The sequence below is a fragment of the Sapajus apella genome, unplaced genomic scaffold, assembly GCF_009761245.1.
Source record: "Sapajus apella isolate SASKATOON/1434 unplaced genomic scaffold, GSC_monkey_1.0 scaffold8, whole genome shotgun sequence".
Lineage (NCBI taxonomy): Eukaryota > Metazoa > Chordata > Mammalia > Primates > Cebidae > Sapajus > Sapajus apella.
Genome location: NW_022436948.1, coordinates 1,110,693 through 1,131,416, shown reverse-complemented (window position 1 = coordinate 1,131,416; position 20,724 = coordinate 1,110,693). Strand labels below are relative to the sequence as shown.

General features: G+C 51.3%; 1 long non-coding RNA gene across 1 annotated transcript; it reads right to left on the bottom strand.

The window, feature by feature from the left end:
* Positions 1-440: 440 nt before the first annotated feature.
* LOC116550730 lies at positions 441-20,476 on the bottom strand. Its single transcript, XR_004268556.1, has 4 exons — positions 20,466-20,476; positions 14,636-14,643; positions 5,550-5,552; positions 441-874 (listed from the first exon to the last, which is right to left on the bottom strand). It is a non-coding gene; the product is annotated as an uncharacterized LOC116550730 (long non-coding RNA).
* Between the last annotated feature and the right edge of the window lie 248 nt (positions 20,477-20,724).

Below are 20,724 nucleotides of genomic sequence, written 5' to 3'. Positions count from 1 at the left end.
GGGGAACTCTGCTGCTGCCAGCCAGGCCTGTGGGACAAGCACCATCTGACATCTTTGCTGAAGGCCTGGAGAGGAGCATCCCCTCCTCTCTCCTCAATGCTGCAGCAGAACCACACGTAGAGAGGGCTGGGGTGTGCAGTCCAGGCAGACCCCCGGATTTTCCTGCCATACTGCACAAGCGTTCATTTAATCTTGCTTTTTTAGGCAATACTTTAAAAATGCAAAGTCCCAACAATCATCTTCCACTTGAGGAGCCAGATCATTCTAATTTGAGCGGAAGCTGCTATGCCCTGCCCTGTGAATGCTGCGGCCCACACAGCTGACAAGGACAAACTGTGTATTTCCATTCCAATTCTGGGAGTGCTCTGTGGCCTCTGGGGGGAAGGACCCATGAAATATTCAAAACATAAATGAATAAAATATCTAGGTGCTAGATAGGGGCCAGGAAGTGTGTGCGATGGTGTACGATGGTGAGAAGCTGCTGGAAGAGATGGTTCCTGTTTTTGGTTCATTCCTCGGACATTTATCAAGCTGACGAGTGCAGCAGAGATGCTTCAGTAGGCTGTAATTCCACCACTGGTCTGCTGGCTAGAGAGATACCTGCGGCCTTCACATCTCACGGGCTCCCAGACGCTGGGGCTGCCCTTGTGTGGTGTCCCCAGAGGGCCCTGCAGGTGTCACGCCGCTGCTCCACACTGCCACCTGCTGTCAGCACCTATGCCATGTATGCAGGTCTGGGGCTAGAGCGAAAAACGCATCTGGTAACCAATGAAATCGGCTTGTCATGGTGCATTCGTCCATTCTCATGCTACTCTAAAGACATGCCTGAGACTGGGCAATTTATAAAGAAAAGAGATTTAATTGGCTCACGGTTCTGCAGACTGTGCAGGAAGCATAACAGCTTCTGCTTCTAGGGAGGTCTCAGGAAACCTGCAGTTATGGTGGAAGGTGAAGGAGGAGCAACTCACATGGTGGGAGCAGGGAGGAGTGCCGCACACGTTTAAACAACTGGATCGCCTGATAAGTCACTCACTATCACGAGAACAGCACCAAGACGCTGGCGCGAGCCCACTCTCAAAGGACCGCCGCCATGATCCAACCCCCTCCCACCATTCCCCACCTCCAACGTTGGGGATTACGGTTCGAGGTGAGATTTGGGCGGAGGGGACACAGGTGCAAACCATGTCACCTGCTGTCTTTCTGCATCTTCCAATTAGACATCAAAGGTTGGTTTGCTACCAGAGTCACTTCTGTAATCCGGGGTTCCATATGTAGAAAACAAAAGCCCAGGTGGGGAAAATGAACACAAGCATTTTGTTTCTTACCCTGGAGCCAATTCTGGAGGTTGCCAGCAAGCACACAGACCCACAAGGGCAAGCTTGGCACATGCCCTGGAGTGCTGGTCTCGCTCCTCGATACGCAATCCAAAGCAGTATTTTCATGCAAACATGTGTGCTCATGGCAGGGAGCTGCATGGGCTTTCAGGTGGAGCCGGTGCTTCAGGGAACCTCACCCTCATCCTGACACCCATCAAGCAGAGCATACCCCAAGCAGGCTGCAGCGGCGTGGGAGGGGCTGGCACTGGCCCTGAGTGCAGGGGAGCCCTGCCTGCCTGCTGCCTCCCGCTAAGCTTGCCTGGGTTCCCGCCTATGGACCATGGGAACTCCCCTAGCACAGGAAGGGAGTCTGAGGACCAGTGTGACAGCAGCTGCCCCCTGACTGCACAGCACTGTTCACTTCTTCTCACATGCTCCCACCAGACCAGGTCAGCCCTTCTCTTACTGAGGGGCCAAAAAGTTCCCCCCAGGTCCAGTCGAGGACTCCAGGTAATGTTCATTCCTCTGCCAGTCCCAGCATCTCCCTTCTCAACATCTGGCATCCTGGGATGTACCCTAAAATTCTCTCACTCAGAGCACCCTAACTATGGCTGTGGTGAGCAGGGGAGGGGGGATCAGGTCGGTGGGCTGCAGGGGGGCTCCTGGAGCGGGGACGGTGTTCTGAGCTATGTGCCTGCAGCTGGGCCCTCAGTAGTGGGGGCAGTGTCTGCGCCCTCACCAGGCTTTGCAGATAAGGGTTTATTGAAGATGATGGGAGTGACCCACACCATCCCCGCTGAGGGGTCTGTTGAGGGGGCTCCCCCTAGAATGTAGGCGAGAGGGCAGCACCATGATGGTGAGGGTGGTCACCCCGGAACCACAGTAACATCTGCAGGGGCCTTCCCCCAGTGGCAAGCACTTCTCGGAGCCTCAAACTCACCCTCAGCTTTCAACTGTGGGGACCCAACGTGTCTCCTGGTAGAGTCCTCACTACCTCGGCTAAAACTTCTGAAAGCTGCAAGTCTGGGCTCCCTGGCTGGGACAGCACCGGCCCTGGGTGGGTCATTAGCGTTGAGTTCCCACCGCCGAGCGCCCAGGTGCTTTCCGAAGCGGCTGCGTGCAGGGTCTCTGGGAAGCCGGCAAGCCCAGCTGATTCTGTGTCTTCCTGCCGGCCGGGAGGCCAGAACCACTGTGTGGGCAATTCTGCTCTCACGAAAGGGGCTGGCAGAAGCCCACAGTGGGGCAGTTAGGCAGGGAATGCAAGTCCACGTCCAGAGCAAGGGTGACTCCAGCTCCTTTGGGACGGAGACACCAGTGCGACCCACCATCCCAGGCCCCTGCGGCCCTGGCTGCTCCTGACGGAAAGAGGGCCACATCGCCCACGCTGTGCCTGTTCCCTCTGGGCTGCCATGGCCCCTGGAGCCATTCCTGGGACAGAGCAGAGAGGAGGCTGATGACAATCACACAGGGTGGACCGAGCTTGGCCCTCCCAGACACCCATGTGCTCCCTCCTCAGACTCTCGCAGGGCTGCAGTCATGGTCTTGCTCCCCATCCCATCTGCAGGCTGCCCCTGCCTGGATGCAGACCACCCCGACACTCCCACGCCTCCGTCCAGGAGGACCTGGGCTCCACTTTATCCAGGGCCCCCTGTGATACACCAGAATTCATCCTGGAGTCCCAGCTACTCGGGAGGCTGTGGCAGGAGAATCACCTGAACGCTGGAGGCAGAGGTTGGTGTGAGCCAAGATTGCACCATTGCACTCTAGCCTGGGCAATAGAGGGCGACCTTATTTCAAGGAAAAAAAACACACACACACACACACACACACACACTATGCAAATTTCAACCACCCACGCCAAGCAGCACGTTCAGCAGAGCCACCTGCCCAAGGCGGGAACCTCTTCCTCCATCCGCAGCTCACGTGGAAATGGCAAAGCATGTGTCACCTGACGTGCTCCTGGAGACCCTCTCAGGCCTGGTCTCCTGCCACTGCCTCCCCCTGACATTGGGGGTTGCTGGGAGTGCCAGCCTGTAACGCTCGTTGTGATGGCACCTGTCTGGTGCAATAATTCAGACATTTGTCTCCCCAGCCTCATGCTGAAATCTGAACCCTGACGTTGGATGCGGGGCCTAACAGGTGTTGCGGTCATGAGTGCATTCCTGCTTTTCTCCTCCTCACAAGGACTGATTGCTACAAATGCGCGGCACCTCCCCTTCCCCTTGCTCTTGCTTCCTCTAACATAGGGTCTGCGGGCACCTGCTCCCATCACCCTCCTCCATGAGTGGACACTTCCTGAGGCCTCACCAGAAGCAAATACTGGCACCATGCTGCTTGTACAGTCTGCAGAACTGTGAACCAAATAAATCTTCTCTTAATAAATCACCCAACCTCCCAACACACATCATCCGACACACCAAACAGCTCCTTGGTCAACCTCAGATTCAGGGCCCACCCGAGAGCTATTTCCTTGAAGGGAGAATAGGAGAGTTGTTTGCTGAAGAGGACGTGGTTTTGCTCAAGATCCCTGCAGCCCTCCACTATGGCTCTCTGATTCTTCTCGCTGAGCTTGTGGCACACCTGACAGACACCTCAAGCATGGCCAGGCAGCAGACGCTGGGTGAGAGGAAGAGGCTGAGCCCAACTTGTCTGTTGGAAATACATGCTCGGTGCCACAAAGAAAGATCAGCACTGAGACAAAGGATCTTTCAGCAATGCAATTTTTACTTCCTGGACTGCGGAAAAGTACTCTCATTAGCCGTCATGTCACGAGAGTACAGTGAACAAAGGAAAACACACAAATTTATTTCTTACGCATTTGGGGTCGTCCTCACTGCTGTGTCTGATCTCCGTTGGCTGGAGCCAGACCTCACAATCTAAACTAAAACCCAATTGGCTAAAAACTTAAAACTTTTCTAAACAGGTAAAAGCAATGGAGAGCTGGGACATGCCTGTGAGCACGTCCAGCACAGATATCTTGGTCAAAGCACAAGGAACACAATGTACTACGTGCCTGTAAGCATGGCATGTCTAACAGCTACACAGGATAGGGCTTCACAAAGTTATTAGCACACTTATCCTTTAACAAGAAAGGAAACTTTAGAAGGGAACTTTTCAATTCCCACATTATCCCTCCTCAGACCCCAGCATTGCCAAGACCAGAGTCCTCCATAAAGACCTCACAAAGAAGCAATTGCTGCATGGTTTTGCACAATTAAGTATGTGCACATCTTAAGGAAAGGATCTAAAACCTTTCAGCAGGATCTCCCTCCAGGGCAGGGAGTGACTGGTCAGCAGCCTCACGTACCTGGAAATTGTCCACATCAGGCAAAGTGGTGGGAGAGACGCAGGTGTTTCTACCAGCATTTAAAAGAAAGGAAAGAAAGTTATGGACAAGAAGCCTCCCTGCTGTATCAGGCTTTAGCGTTTGGATGGACCTGGCCTCTCTTGGAAGCAAATCCCTGGATGGAACTCATGTATCTTTGGGCCCCCAAAGGCAGCCTGACCTTGACACTGAGTGCAAAGCAGACTCAGCTGCTTGTGTTTAATGGGGATTTGCATAGTTTTGTGTATATGTGTGTGGCTTTTTTTTTTTTTTTTTGACTGAGTCTTGCTCTGTCGCCCAGCCTGGAGTGCAGTGGTGAGACCTCAGCTCACTGCAACCTTCACCTCCCAGGTTCAAGTGATTTTCCTGCCTCAGCCTCCCGAGTACCTGGGATCACAGGCATGCGCCACCATGCCCGGCTAATTTTTGTATTTTTAGTACAGACGGGGTTTCACCATGTTGGCCAGGCTGGTCTCAAACTCCTGACCTCAAGTGATCCTCCCGCTGTGGCCTCCCTAAGTGCTGGGATTGCAGGAGAGAGCCACCGCGCCCGGCTGGCGTTTTGTCCGTGCTATTACGTGGTGCACTGGGCACAGCCAGCCAGACCCACTCCACCCCGTTACTTTAGTCTCTGATGTAGACATTGTGTGGCGGTGGAACGGCCTCGCCAGCCTCACCTGAGACTTGGCAGAGGACGGGTATGAGCAGCCCTAGAGGAATGTCCCCAGGGCCCACTGCAGAGGTGACACGATCCACACCATCCCCACTGAGGGGACCCACACAGTGACCCTTCCCCACACCCCGCCCCAGCCGGCCACTCGGACCAGAGAGACGTTGGGGAGGAGGCAGAGTGATGTTATCGAAGTGCCCTCCCAGAAACATCTCCTTTATCCACCATCCTTTTCAACCCACTGGGCTTGGTCAGGAAGCCACTGGTCAGCAGGGGGGTGGGTGCGGTTGGGGGTACCCCTATGTCCTGTGAGGCCCTAGCAGGCACTCCAGCTTGGGATTCCCAGAGCGTCTGAGGTGGTAAGAGCAGGACAACAAACCTCCTCCAAGGTTTTCAGTGCTTTCCTCAATGGACACTCCTCCCTATGCTGTTCCCATCTCAAATGTTATCTGTTGTTTTTTTTTCTAAGGAGATAACCAGAGGTTGGAAATCGGATCAAAGGTCAGTGTGGATCTTAACATCATTATTCATCAGGGAAGTGCAAGTCAAACCTAAGATGAGGTTCTCACACTAGCATGACTAAAATTTAAAAGTCTAGCTGGGGCTGGGCACGGTGGCTCATGCCTGTGATTCTAGCTCTTTGGGAGGCCAAGGCAGGAGGATTGCTTGAAGCCCAGGAGCTCAAGATCAGCCTGGGCTCTGGCAAAGCAAGGCTCTGCCTCTACAAGAATTTTTTTTTTTAATTAACCGCATGTGGTGCACATGCTGGTGGTCACAGATATTTGGGAGGCTGAGGAGGGAGGATCACTTGAGCCCATGAGTTTGAGGCCTGGTGAACTGTGACATGCCAGTGCACTCCAGCCTGGGCAGCAGAGTGGGACCTCATGTCTTAAAAAGAAAGAAAAGAGAAAAGAAAACAAAAGAATGGAGAGAAGAGGAGAGGAGAGGAAGGAAACGATATTTCAATTATTTTAGATTTGTTGAGACTTGTTTTTTTGTGGTCTATCCTGGAAAATGTTCCATGTACTGAGGAGAAAAACATATATTCTGTGCAGCTGTTGGATGGAATAGTCTGTAAATGCCTGTTAGGTCCATCTGGTCTCAACCATAGTTTAAATGCAACACTTATTTGTTAATTTTCTATCTGGATGGTATGTCCAAGGCTGAAGCAGTGTGCTGTTGAAGACTCCAGCTGTTTTTATATTGCAGTCTCTTTCTCTCTTTAGATCTAATGGTGTTTGCTTTATATATCTGGGTGGTCTGGTGTTGGGTGGATATATATTTACAATGGTTATATCTTCTTGCTGAAACAGTCCCTTTATCGTTATATAATGACCTTCATCTCTTTTTAGTTTTTGACCTAAAGGGTGTTTTATCTGATAGAAATATAGCTACTATCGCTCACTTGGGTTTCTGTTTGCATGAAATATCTTTTTACATTCTACATCCCTTCACTTCTAGTCTATGTGTCTTTATAGGTGAAGCGAGTTTATTAGGGACAGTGTATAGTTAGGTCATTAAAAAAAAATTCATTCAGCCTGTCTGTATCTTTTAAGTGAGGAATTTCATCCATTTACCTTCAGGATTATTATTGGTGGGTGAGAATTTATTTTATAATTTTGTTAATTGTTTTCTGACTGTTTTGTATATCCTTTGTTTCTTTGTTCCTTTCTTCCATCTCATTATCCATCATCGAGGTTTGGTGGTTTCCCATAGCGATAAGGTTTCATTCTTTTCTCTTTTGTACATCTGCTTTACCAGTGAGTTTTAAACTTTTGTGTGTTTTCATGATTGTGATTATCATCTTTTCACTTCCAGATGTAGGACTCCCTTGAGCATTTCTTGTAAGATCAATCTAGTGGTGATGATTTCCCTCAATTTTTGCTTTTCTGGGAAATATTTTATTTCTTTCTCATTTATGAAGAATATATAGTATAGTATTCTTGGCTGACTTTTTTTTTCTTTCAACACTTTGAATATATTATCTAATTCTCTCTTGCCCTGTAATGTTTCTCTGGAGAAATCTTATGTTAGTCTCATGAGGATTCCCTTATATGTGACTTGATGATTTTCTCTTGCCATTTTAGAATTATTTGTCTTTTGCTTGAAAGTTTGACTATAATGTGCCTGTAAGAGGACCTTTTGGGGTTGAATCAACTTGAGGACTTTCAGCTTCCTAGATGTCAGTGTCCATATCTCTCCCCAGGTTGGGATTTTTTTAATTAGCTCTTATTTCATTAAATAAGTTTTCTTTGCCTTTCTCCTTCTCTTCTGCTTTTGAAATTCCCACAATATGAACATTTGTTCACTTAATAGTGCTACATGCTCCTTGTAGGCTGTCTTCACTCTCATTTCTTTTTCTCTCTGATGGGGTAATTTCAAATAACCAGTTTTCAAGTTCAAAAATTCTTTTTTCTGCTTGATCAAGTCTGCTGTTGAAGCTATCTAGTGTAATTTTTATTTTATTGCTTGGATTCTTCAGCTGCAGGATTTCTATTTGGCTCTTACTATTTTTACATCTTTGTTGAATTTGTAGTTCACATGATGAATTGTTTCCCTGATTTCATCGAACTATCTATCTGCCTGTATTCTTGTAACTCATTGAGTTTCCTTAAGATCATTGTTTTGAATGCCTTTTCTGGCAGTTACTTGATTTCTCTTCACTGGGGCCAGTTAGTAGAGAGTTATTTTGTTCCTTTGGTGATATATTTCCTGTCTTTTTATGTCTTGTGTCCCTTTGTGTTGATGTCTATGTATCTGGTAGAACAATTGCTTCTTTAAACCTTTCTAGCGTGGTTTTCATAGAGAAAGGCTTTTACCTGCAGTGGGTTTTAGTGTGCCATTGGGAAGGGTATGGAGACTTTCTGGATCAATGCATGGTATAGTCTCTGAAGTCTTCTTCAGCTGTGTTCAACATCAGCAATGACCGTGGACAACTCAGTAGCCGAGGCTTGGTGGGGACAGTGTAGGTTGTTAACATTCTCAGTTCAAGGGCTGTTGGGGTTCTTTGTATTGTCATTTTCCCCCATAATAGGAAGACTAGCCAGGGGGATTCCTCAGACTCTAGGGGGCCAGTTCATTTCCAGGGAAGCAGGCAATTGAGTTGTTTGGCCTATAGGGTGGGAGGTCTAGGCTAAGCTACTGCTGTTTCTCTGGGATGTGGGGCACTGTGTCAGCTCAGCCCTGGGGTGTGCAGCTGATCAGCTCTGCCAGGGCACTGATTCCCCTTGGGTGATGTGCTGCTTCTGCTCAGGCCTGAGGGACAGGACTGTCCTGGGTGCCCCAGGCATCATTTCTCTGGTTGCAGAGTGCTTCTTCAACTTGGGTTCCAGGAGGCACCACTGCTCTGAGCAGCCAAGGTGTTGTTTTCCCTGGAGGCAGTTTATGACTTTAGCTCCAGCCTGAGGGAGTGAGAGCAGGTGGTGGAGTGGCCCCACCTTTGCTTGGCCCCACAGAGTCGGGGTAACAGCTGCCTGCAGCTTGGCTGGGGGATGTGGAGCCACTGGGCTGGGGTGGTCGGGCAGCAGCTTAGCCTCAGGGGTAAAGGGGAGCCAGAGCTGCTCCCCCAGGAAAAAGACACACTCCAGCTGAGAATTCCAGTTCCAGGATGGCACTGCGAGGGCCACGGGCTGGGGGGGCACAGTGGTGGCTCCTTCTCTGGCGGGAGCACAGCAGTGTGGCCTCCAGGCAGCTCACTCCGCCCTGGGCTTCGTGCCTGTGAAGACTGCAGGGGACCCCAAAGATGAGGGTGCTGGGTGTCCACAGTGTTGGTGCAGACTGCTGGGTCTGATTACCTCCTCACCAAAGGGAGATGTTCTCCTGGGTTCCAGCCGACCCCCATTAGGGGATGGGGTGGCAGGGGCCTAGAGTTTCCTTCCATTCTTTTTGTGACTGTCACAAATTTCTAGGCTCACCAGGGTTTCTGTTGCTCGTCTGATGTGTTTTGGAGCTTTTGTGGGGATTTTCATTAACATTTCATGGCGTGTGGCTGGGCGTGGTGGCTCACACCTGTAATCCCAACTTTGGAAGGCCCAGGCAGATGGATCACCTGAGGTCAGGAGTTTGAGACCAGCCTGGCCAACATGGTGAAACCCCATCCCTACTAAAAATACAACAACAACAACAAAAATTAGCCAGGTGTGGTGGCATGTGCCTGTAATCTCAGCTACTTGTGAGGCTGAGGCAGGAAAATCGCTTGAACCTGGGAGGTACAGATTGCAGTGAGCCGAGACCACACCATTGCACTCCAGCCTGGGCAACAAGAACAAAACTCTGTCTCAAAAAAAACAAACAAAAAAAAAACCATTTCCTGGCTTGTTTACTGTTCTGGGTCTTTGTGAGGGACCCAGTGCTGGGGGTGTCCAGTCAGCTATTTCACTGATGTCATTACCCCCACGTTTTTCTTTTATTCCATATTTCTACTGTACCTTTTGTGTGTTTAGATACACAAACACCACTGTGCTACCGTTGCCTGCAGTATTCAGTGCAGTCACACGCTGCGCAGGTGTGCAGTCTGGGAGTGAAGCGCTGGGCCACTCAGCTTTGGCATGTTGCAGGCTCCACCGTCCAGGTGTGCGTGAGTCGTGGATTCTACTCCGGGCTTCGCTTTGCCTTTCTGGAACTAAGAATGAAGGGGGATGCTCCGTGCGTCCTGGTCTGTGGAGTCTGACTGTCGCACTCCATCTGAGGTTTGAGACTCCCCGGTTTCTCTGCCTCACATGATACTCTTTCCCTCTCCGGCTGGGTTGCACCCTCCACCCGCGTGGGCCCTGATTTGGGCATCCATCCACTCTTGCGAAATGCTGGCGCTGTTTCCAGTGTGGAGTGTTATGACAAGGCTCCTGTGAAGATTCTTCTCGAGCTTGTTTGTGGACAGCTGCCCCCCTCTCTTGGGCACACAGCTAGAAGGAGCATTGCTGGACCACAGGGTGGACATACGTTCAGCTTTATTAGAAATTGTCAAAATGCTTTTCAAGGTGATTGTACCGTTCACACCCCCACCAGCACCGTACAGGACTTCCCACTGCTCTCCACCCTTGCCAGCTGGAGCTTGGTACTGCGAGCCTTTTGAATGTTTGTCATCCTGGTGGGGTGTGGTGGTATCTCGTTGCGGTGTTAATTTGCATTCCCCTGACGTATACTGATTGTGTGCACATTTTCATATGCTCTTGGGCTGCGTGGATGTCCTCTCCTGTGAAGCATCTGCTCAAGGCACTGTCAATGCTTTTGTTCAGTTGTTTGTCATTTTCTTCATCACTTGTAATTCTTGATCTATCTGTACAGAAATCCTTTGCCATATAAATGCATTGCAAATATCTTCAGCAGACCCTGGCTTGCTCTTTCATTTTCTTGATGGTGCCTTCTAATGAATTTGTAGTAGATATAGTACTGTCATAGATATTCAGAGTTTTATATCTGCTTGTGTCAATTTTGGTACGTTGTGTTTTTCAAGGAATTTGTCCCTCCCTCCCTCCCTCCCTTCCTTCCCTCCCTTCCTTCTTTCTCTTTCTTTCTTTCCTTTCTTCCTTCCTTCCTTCTTTCTCTTTCTTTCCTTCGTCTTTCCTTTCTTCCTTCCTTCCCTCCCTTCCTTCTTTTTCCTTCCTTCCTTCCTTTCTCCCTCCCTCCCTCCCTTCCTTCCCTTCTTTTTCTTTCTTTCCTGCCTTCCTTCCCTCCCTCCCTTCCTTCTCTTTCTTTACTTCCTTCCTTCCCTCCCTCCCTTCCTTCCTTCCCTTCCTTCTTTCTCTTTCTTTCTTTCCTTCCTTCCCTCCCTCCCTTCCTTCTTTCTCTTTCTTTCTTTCCTTCGTTCCCTCCCTTCCTTCTTTCTCTTTCTTTCCTCCCTCCCTCCCTCCTTCCCTCCCTCCTTCCTTCCTTTCTGTGTCCTCTGTCGCCCAGGCTGGAGTGCAGTGGCACCATCTCGGCTCACTGCAATCTATGCCTCCTGGGTTCAAGCGATTCTCCTGCCTCAGCCTCCTGAGCATCTGGGATTACAGGCATGGGCCACCACACCTGACTAATTTTTGTATTTTTAGTAGAGACGGGGTTTCGTCATGTTGGCCAGGCTGGTCTTGAACTCCTGACCTCAGGTGATTTGCCCGTCTCAGCCCCTCAAAGTGCTGGGATTACAGGTGTGAGCCACCACGTCCAGCCAAATTTGTCTATTTCATCTGGCATGAAGTTGCTTTTAATTTTTATGAAGTCCAATCTGTCAATGTTTAATTTTACATCAGTGAGATTATCCAGTCCTGCCCAAGAAACCCCCCCGACCCCAGTGCCCGGTCCGGAGGCGTCGCTGTGTTTTCCTGCAGAAGCACCATCTGTGCCCCTCGTGCCCCGTCCCCTTTGGCTCTACGACCTGCTGCAAATTAGCTTCCATGTGTGGTGCAAAGGAAGGGCCAAGGTTCCTGATTTTCCCGATTGACATCCAGTTATCGCAGTACCACGGAGTGAAAACGCTTCCTCTCCACAGGCAGGCAGCTGTGTGTGTTAGGGGGTCTGCACTGTGAAGTCTGGATGTCAGCTGACCGTGTGTATTTTGGGGAATCTTCACTGTGAAGTACAGATGTCAGCTGACCGTGTATGTTAGGGGATCTTCACTGTGAAGTCTAGGATGTCAGCTGACCGTGTGTTTTGGAGGGTCTCACTGTGAAGTCTGGCTGTCAGCTGACCATGTGTGTTAGGGGGTCTTCACTGTGAAGTACAGATGTCAGCTGACCGTGTGTGTTAGGGGGTCTTCACTGTGAAGTCTAGGATGTCAGCTGACCGTGTGTTTTGGAGGGTCTCACTGTGAAGTCTGGCTGTCAGCTGACCATGTGTGTTAGGGGGTCTTCACTGTGAAGTGCAGATGTCAGCTGACCGTGTATGTTAGGGGATCTTCACTGTGAAGTCTGGATGTCAGCTGACCATGTGTGTTAGGGGGTCTTCACTGTGAAGTGCAGATGTCAGCTGACCGTGTATGTTAGGGGGTCTTCACTGTGAAGTCTGGATGTCAGCTGACCATGTGTTAGGGTGTCTTCACTGTGAAGTACAGATGTCAGCTGACCGTGTGTGTTAGGGGGTCTTCACTGTGAAGTCTGGATGTCAGCTGACCGTGTGTGTTAGGGGGTCTTCACTGTGAAGTACAGACGTCAGCTGACCGTGTATGTTAGGGGGTCTTTACTGTGAAGTACAGATGTCAGCTGACCGTGTGTGTTAGGGGGTCTTCACTGTGAAGTACAGACGTCAGCTGACCGTGTATGTTAGGGGATCCTCACTGTGAAGTCTGGATGTCAGCTGACCGTGTGTGTTAGGGGTTCTTCACTGTGAAGTACAGACGTCAGCTGACCGTGTATGTTAGGGGATCTTCACTGTGAAGTCTGGATGTCAGCTGACTGTGTGTGTTAGGGGGTCTTCATTGTGAAGTACAGATGTCAGCTGACCGTGTGTGTTAGGGGGTCTTCACTGTGAAGTACAGATATCAGCTGACCGAGTGTGTTAGGGGGTCTTCACTGTGAAGTCTGGATGTCAGCTGACCATGTGTGTTAGGGGGTCTTCACTGTGAAGTCTGGCTGTCAGCTGACCGTGTGTGTTAGGGGGTCTTCACTGTGAAGTGCAGATGTCAGCTGACCGTGTATGTTAGGGGGTCTTCACTGTGAAGTCTGGACGTCAGCTGACCGTGTGTTTTGGAGGGTCTTCACTGTGAAGTCTGGATGTCAGCTGACCATGTGTGTTAGGGGATCTTCACTGTGAAGTACAGATGTCAGCTGATCGTGGATGTTAGGGGGTCTTCACTGTGAAGTCTGGCTGTCAGCTGACCGTGTGTGTTAGGGGGTCTTCACTGTGAAGTCTGGCTGTCAGCTGACCGTGTATGTTAGGGTATCTTCACTGTGAAGTCTGSATGTCAGCTGACCGTTGTTTTGGAGAGTCTTCACTGTGAAGTCTGGATGTCAGCTGACCGTGTGTGTTAGGGGGTCTTCACTGTGAAGTCTGGCTGTCAGCTGACCGTGTGTGTTAGGGGGTCTTCACTGTGAAGTCTGGATGTCAGCTGACCGTTGTTTTGGAGGGTCTTCACTGTGAAGTCTGGCTGTCAGCTGACCGTGTATGTTAGGGGGTCTTCACTCTGAAGTCTGGATGTCAGCTGACCATGTGTGTTAGGGGGTCTTCACTGTGAAGTACAGATGTCAGCTGATCGTGTGTGTTTTGGGGGGTCTTCACTGTGAAGTCTGGACGTCAGCTGACCATATGTTGTGGGGTCTTTACTATGAATTTCCAGTGTTACCTGGGGCATTTCCATATATATCCTTTACCAGACTCGGTAACCTCCTGCTTCCAGTTTGTTGATAGGTTTCATTGTGAACCAACTGAATTTTATAAATTTTTTTTCCGAGTCTACTGAGTTGACTATATGGTTTTTGTTCTTTATTTTACCAGTGACTACAGGTACAAGCCACCACACCTGGCTAGATTGTAAAAAAATTTTTGTAGAGATGAGATCTTGCCATGTTGCCCAGACTGGTCTTGAACTCTTGGGCTCAGGCAATCCTCCTGCCTTGGACTCCCAAAGTGCTGGGATTACAGGTGTGAGCCCCGGCATCCGGCCACCTTTTCATATGTTCTGAGTTTGGTTTACTGGAACTGTGTTTAGGATTTCTGCGCAGTGTGCCTTCTGTGGGAACACAGGCAAGACTGCATTTGTTCCTCTTCCTTAATAGTTTGCTGGAGCCTCGGAGCCAGGATGACGCAGTGCCCTTCTGAGCAGGAAGGTGGAGTGGCGTCTGATACCCTGAGGTTGCCATTTCAGGTGACTGGGGGGTGTGGGGGAATCTGAGCCTTACAGAGTGAAGGAAGACAACATTCCAGTTCTTCTCAGACAGTTATTAGCCGGGGACATTTCACACCGGGAGTGTCAGACTTTAAATAAACCTGGAAGTGACTCACCCTCAGTCTGGCAGAAGCTGTCTCCTAAAACCTCCTAGGGCAAAAATGAGATGTAAGTCAGCAGTCTTCATAACACCAGGAAGCTTCGGGGTCTGGGTGCACGGCTTGATTTTTAGGGAGTGGCACAGTGCTTCTGTCCCAGGCCCCTGGGCTCTCCCAGAAGGGCTCTGAGGAAGAGCAGAGAAGGCACTTTGTTCCCCACTCATTCACAGATTCCCTGGGCACCAATTCGGCACCAGCCCAAGACCACGTTCTGTGGGATGCTAGAGAAGCAGAGACCAGGTCCAACTGGAGAGCCTCCTGTGTGGACACATTTGCTCTCCACCCCAAGGAAGAAAGAACCCCAGCAGCACTCGACATCTGCCTGGCAGGCCGAGTGTCCGAGGGTGCCACATCACACCAGGTGCACACCATGCCTGCTGAGACGGGCGGGCCCCGCAGGGCAGAGTCCTGGCCAGCACCCCCACCTGCGGCTTCCCTTTCAACTCAGCTTGAAGTCCTGCCGTTTACCTGATGCTGGGCCAGGGTACTTACGGGTCAGCCGGTGTAACTGTTACTGTGCATTATTCATATAACGAACGGGCAAGCGCTTTAGGTTAGCAGAGTAAAGTAGGGACGTGACAAAGCTGGAAACCGTGAGAGAGAAAGGGCGCCAGCGACAGTGGGAGGGTTAATCTGTGGCACTTGGGTCCCCGAAAGGAAGGAATGAGAGTATGAGCAGAAGAAATATTTAAAGAGGTAATGACTGATAATGACGTAAAACTGATGTCAAACCCCAGATTGTAGATGCCCCACAAATGCCACGCAGGATAAACTGAAAGAAAACCTCACCCTCACCTAGAGGGAAAATTTGGAAAACCAGGGATAAAGGAAAAAAATGAAAGCGAAACAAAGGACATTTGAGTGAGGCATTGAGTCATCCGGCCAAACGCCCACCCGCAGAGACCAGCCACGAGCTGCCCGGCACAGACACGTGTTATTTCGAATCGAACCTCTGAGCTGTGAGCTGGCTCATCATCCAGCAAAAGCTGACTGAGAAGATCTCTGTTTCATTCCAGCATCCAAAGTGAAAGACAAAACAAAATTTTTCTAAGAAAATATAGTTATGACCTTGAGATACACGAAAAGCACGAAACATGAAGGCAAAGATCGGTAAGCTGGACCATGTTAGAATTCAGATGTTTTGCTGTCTAGTGGACACCATGAAGAAAGTGAACAGGGGCCGGGCGCGGCGGCTCACACCTGTAATCCCAGCACTTTGGGAGGCTGAGGCAGGTGGATTTTTTGAGGCAAGGAGTTCGAGATCAGCCTGGCCAACATGGTGAAACCCCATGGCAACTAAAAATACAAACATTAGCTGGGCATCATGGCAGGAGCCTATAATCCCAGCTATTTGGGAAGCTGAGGCACGAGAATTATTTGAACCTGGAAGGCAGAAGCGTACAGTGATCGCACCACTGTACGCCAGCCTGGGCAACAAAGCAAGACTTCATCTTAAAAATAAAATAAAAGGCTGGGCACAGTGGCTCACGCCTGTAATCCCAGCACTTTGGGAGGCTGAGGCAGTTGGATCATGAGGTCAGGAGATGAAGAGCATCCTGATCAACACGGTGAAATCCTGTCTCTACTGAAAATACAAAAATTAGACGGGAGTGGTGGTGGGTGCCTATAGTCCCAGCTACTTGGGAGGTTGAGGCAGGGGAATTGCCTGAACCTGGGAGGCGGAGGTTGTGGTGAGCCGAGATCACGCCACTGCACTCCAGCCTGGGTGACAGAGTGAGATTGCATCTCAAAAATAAAAATAAAAATAAAAAAGAGAAAGAAAGAAAAAAGAAAAGAAAGTGAGCAGAAATGCCACGGAGTAGAGGGAGGTATTCGCAGCAGGTGCAACCACAGAGGTGTTACAGACAACTCGTAGTGAGAAGCCCTGCAAACCCAGAAGGGAAACAGCACAGTGGAAAAGGCGCAGACACCTCCAGCTTCACAAAAGAGGACGTTCGAACGAGCGGTGAAAAGTCAAAGGTGAAATGCCTCAGGACCCACCAAGGAAACAAAAGTTAAATCTCAACAAGATGCCCCTGCGTGACAGAATGGCTAAACTGTGACATTGTCGATGACCATGGGGAGTGACAAGGACCCCAGAGGACAGCGGGCAGGAATGTGAACAGGCTCAGCCTCCTTGGGGGGCTGCCTGGCCCCCTTTTGTGAAAGCTGAGCACGTCCCCCGGTACCGATCCAGCAATTCATGTCCTACGTTCTCATGCATAGACAGGTGCACGTGTGTGCTCAGATGTGGGAAAGAGGGAGCAGCCACCTGCTCACCAGCAGAGGGGAGGTAAGAGGCGAAGCAGTAAGAGCCAGCGTGGGAATGAGCAGGCTGCAGTGGCACACGGGACAGCCACGCATGTGACGGCAGCGTGGGGAGCAGAGGAAACAAGACATGGGGGAAACTCACCCGGATGACCGTGGGGGGCACCAGGAGGGCTCGTGGGTGTTGCAGAATTCTGCTGCTCTCAGGGCATTGTGGTAACTGGCTAGCTGCCCCCTTATGCTCTGTGCACAGCTCTGTATGTAACACTATAACAAAAGTTAAAGAACAAACAGTGCAGACAAACTCACTACCTCAGGCCTCCACTGCCGCAGACCTTCCACGGATTTGTCAAAGCCACGGAGTTTCCTGGGACTTCACAGACCCCCTCCTACGGCACCTCACTCCTGGACTGTCCTGAAATGAGGACAACACGGTATTCCAAAGTCATTCGTGCTAAACGGGCACCGCTGCAGAGCACATGCCCCTGGCCTTTCTCAGACTCATCTGCACGTCCCCCACCTCCCGGCAGCCCTGGCCTGTGGACCCCGTGCCTGCTGGCCTCCCCAGCCCCTCCTGCCCCTTGGCATTTGCACGGCCGCGTCTGTCCTGGGCCAGGCGGAGAGTGGCGAGGACCACACAGCAGCTGTGCCCCAGCCAACAGCCGCCTCGTCCTAGGAGAGCCAGCTCCGCCTGCCCCACGCGTATGACCACCTGCACGACAGGCTGCCTGGGAGCCCAAGTCCGCTTGCCCACCCAGAGGAGCCAAGTGTCTGCTGAAAATGCCCTTCGCCACCTTTCCCACACAGGGTCTGGGTTTCCATCAGCCCCACCCCTCCCCAGGCTCCCGGCCAGGATGCAGATCCATGCCCACCCACTGTTTTCTGTGTGTGCCACGTCACCTCAAAGGACAATGAGTGTCACAAGGATTCAGAAAAGCTGGACATTTAAATGACATTTACATCACATTTTTAAATTAAACGGTTGTTTAAGACATTGCTAAAGTTTTGGTATTTGGAATGAGTGTTTGTTTCTGTTCTGTAAGTTATATACATGGGTATAAAATGCCTTGGGCAGAGGCACCCACACCCACGTCCCGTGTGGCATCATCCCGGCTTTGTGATCTTCAGCAGGTCACTGCATCTTGGACGTCTCGTGGCCCCGGGGTCTCTGCCCTTTCCCTTCAGGGCCTGCATCCGTGGCTAGTGAGGGTGGGTCACGAGGGGCGAGTCCCTCCGGAAGGCAGCTGCTGGGGACAGGTAGCTGTGCACCCACATTGGCGTTCCTGGAATCACTGCCCCACCAGTGTGAAGGACCACAGGGCAGACACGCGTGTATGTCCTCTGCACCAGGTGTCAGCCCAGGGGCCTCCCCAGCAGGGTCTGCACATGCTCCACTCCCGCTGCAGCCCCAGGGCCAGGTGGTGGCTTCGTCTTCCTGTGGATCCTATGCTCATCTGGGGCATCCACAGGGATGAGAGATGGCAGCATTTGATGAGGCCTCATGGCCGCGCAGAGAATGCCGTGAGAACCAGCCTTGGCAGCCTTGACCCTGGGAAGGGGCTCAGGGTCAGCTCCACTGTCCCTCCTCACCCTCTGGCAAGCCGAGGCCTGGAGCAGTGGCAGAGGTGGCGCTTCCTCAGGCCGTGGGCAGCCACTCCCTCCAAGCCTCTCCTCCTCTCTCCCTGTCCCCCCATCCGCTCGTTCTCCTTCCCTGCTTTTCTCCCCTCTTCTCCACGAGGTTTTTTGCAAGAGCCTGCTGGACACCAGGAGTCATGGCTTAGCCAGAGCCACAGAGGTGTGTCCTGGCGATGGAAATTCACGGAGGAAGCTTTCTGACAGGAAGTTTGCCCAAGCCGGCCCTGCGCGCCTCAGCCTGGCTGCTTGCTTGACAGCTGGTACGCAGCTCTGCTTAAATCACCTTCCACAGCCTGCAGTGCCATTTGGTTCTCACAGTGACCTTGAGACCAAGTCAGGACATGGATGTCCCAGTCTTGCATGTAGAGAGGGAAACTGAGGCCCAGAGACAGTGCGTGCTGAGCCAGGCAGCTGGAGGTGCCCATGTAGGGGAGTGTCCTCCCAGGCAAACCTGAACCCTGACTTGGGAGAGTGTGCGTGCCTGGGGGAGAAGGACGGGGAGTCTCAAGGCCCCCCTCCTGGACTTGGGATGTCACTGACCAGTGACACCTATAACTCTTAAGAAAAACAGTGCAGTCATACCCACAGGGTAAGAATGATCTCGAGTGGGCCACTGAGCAGACTCAAGTTCCAACCCCGAGGTGGTGTCTGGGCCGCCCCGAGGGCTCAGCAGGCTGGTGTGCACAGCCTGGCCTTCCTTCTTTACCTTCTCCCTGAAGCAGGTCACTCGGAGGGGGGCAGATTTCCCATAACTCAGGAAATAAATATCTTTGCTTTGTAAAACACTCTCAAGCAAAGTATGTGATGGGAGCTTAAAGAGAAAGAATCAGCTTAAGCCAAAGACTCTGGTTTCCAGTGACAGCAGCAGGAAGTACAATGCCCCATGTCTTTAGGACCGAGGCTTTAATCCGAAGCCTCCCCTCACAGAGATAGAAACTCTCAGGAAGGATAAGTCACTTCATCCCTGTCAGAATCTTCCCTGGATTTTTCTCCCTTGAACGTTTTAATGCCGAGCTTTGTCCAAGATGAGTGTCATTTGTCACAGAGAGTGATGCAGTGTGGCAGGGCGCTGGGGCGCTGGGGGTTAACTGGCTCTGCGAGGAGTCCTGGGGGCCTGGCACCCTGGGAAAGGCATTGCAGGACATTACAGTGCAGCTGTAACACTGAGCTCATAATCCAAGGGCTTATGGGGACCTGTCCTAGCTTTGGACTGATTAAAATTCTGCTTTTAAAGTGTTTCAGAGGAGCAGGGGCACCTGGGGGTGTGTGGCTTGTTTTGCTGTTTCTTTTCTTTTGCTTTTAAGTAAAATGTGGTAACGTTCCTGGGACAGTGCTCTCAGCAATGTGACCAGGTGACCAAGGTGTCCAGGTGGCCAGGAGTAGGCAGGGGTCCTGGGGATGGGAGCTGGGTAGCCTCCTCTCCTCAGAAAGCAAGGTCACCAGCCTCACAGACAGCACCATCCGATTTCCTTTCAGTGCTCGGGGACTGTGAGCCCATGAGGACGGGGCTCCGCAGGACGCACCCATGTCTTCCCCGTGCTCAGTGCCTGGGTGGTGCTTCAGGGTCTTTGCTGAGTCAGTAAGAGGTGGCATCCCCTCACAGTCTCTCTGTGGACCAAGGGCTTGTGAACTGGGAAGCAAGGTACCCATGGAGTTGTGGTGTTTCTCTTGCCAGTCAGGGCCCCGGTCATGGAGGCTGCCCCTGGACTGGTCTGCAGCATTGACCAGCATTGTGGTGACTCAGCAAAGCTACTCCTTCCAGGTACCCAGGGCTGGGTAACCAGCAGCCGGACACCTGGCGCCTTAGAGCAATGGCAACGGTGTCTGTTCTGTCTGTGTTGCTTCTGTGTTGGTGGGGCTCAGCTGGCTGGCTCTCGCATGCCCTGGATGGTGCCAGGGAATCACAGAGGCTCATTCACCTGTGCCTGGCCCAGGGCTGGGGTGGGGACTGCAGCCATCCAGTGGGTTCACCTTATTGGCTGCCTGGACAGAGCTGATTTATCAAGACGGGGGAACTGCAATGGAGAAAGAGTAACTCACACAGAGCCGGCTGTGCAGGAGACCCAAGAGTTACCATTGCTCAAATCAGTCTCCCCAAGCATTCGGCGACTGGAGTTTTTAAAGATAATTTGGCGGGTAGGGGCTTAATAAGTGAAAAGTGCTGATTGGTCAGGCTAGAGATGGTCAAAGTGAGTTTTTCTTGCTGTCTTCCGTTCCTGGGTGGTGTGGCAGAACTGGCTGAGCCAGATGACTGGTCTGGGTGGTGTCAGCTGATCCACTGAGTGCGGGGGTTCACAGAATACCTCAAGCACTGATCTCAGGTTTTACAATAGTGATGTTATCTGTTATCGAGCAATTTGGGGAGGTTCAGACTCTTGCAGCCAGAGGCTGCGTGACCCCCTAAAGCACAATTTCTAATCCTGTAGCTAATTTGTTAGTTCTGCAAAGGTAGCCTGGTTCCAAGGCAAGAAGGAGGTCTTTTCAGGAAAGGGCTTTTATCAATTTTGTTTCAGAGTCAAACCATGAACTGAATTCCTTCCCTAGGTTAGTGGAGC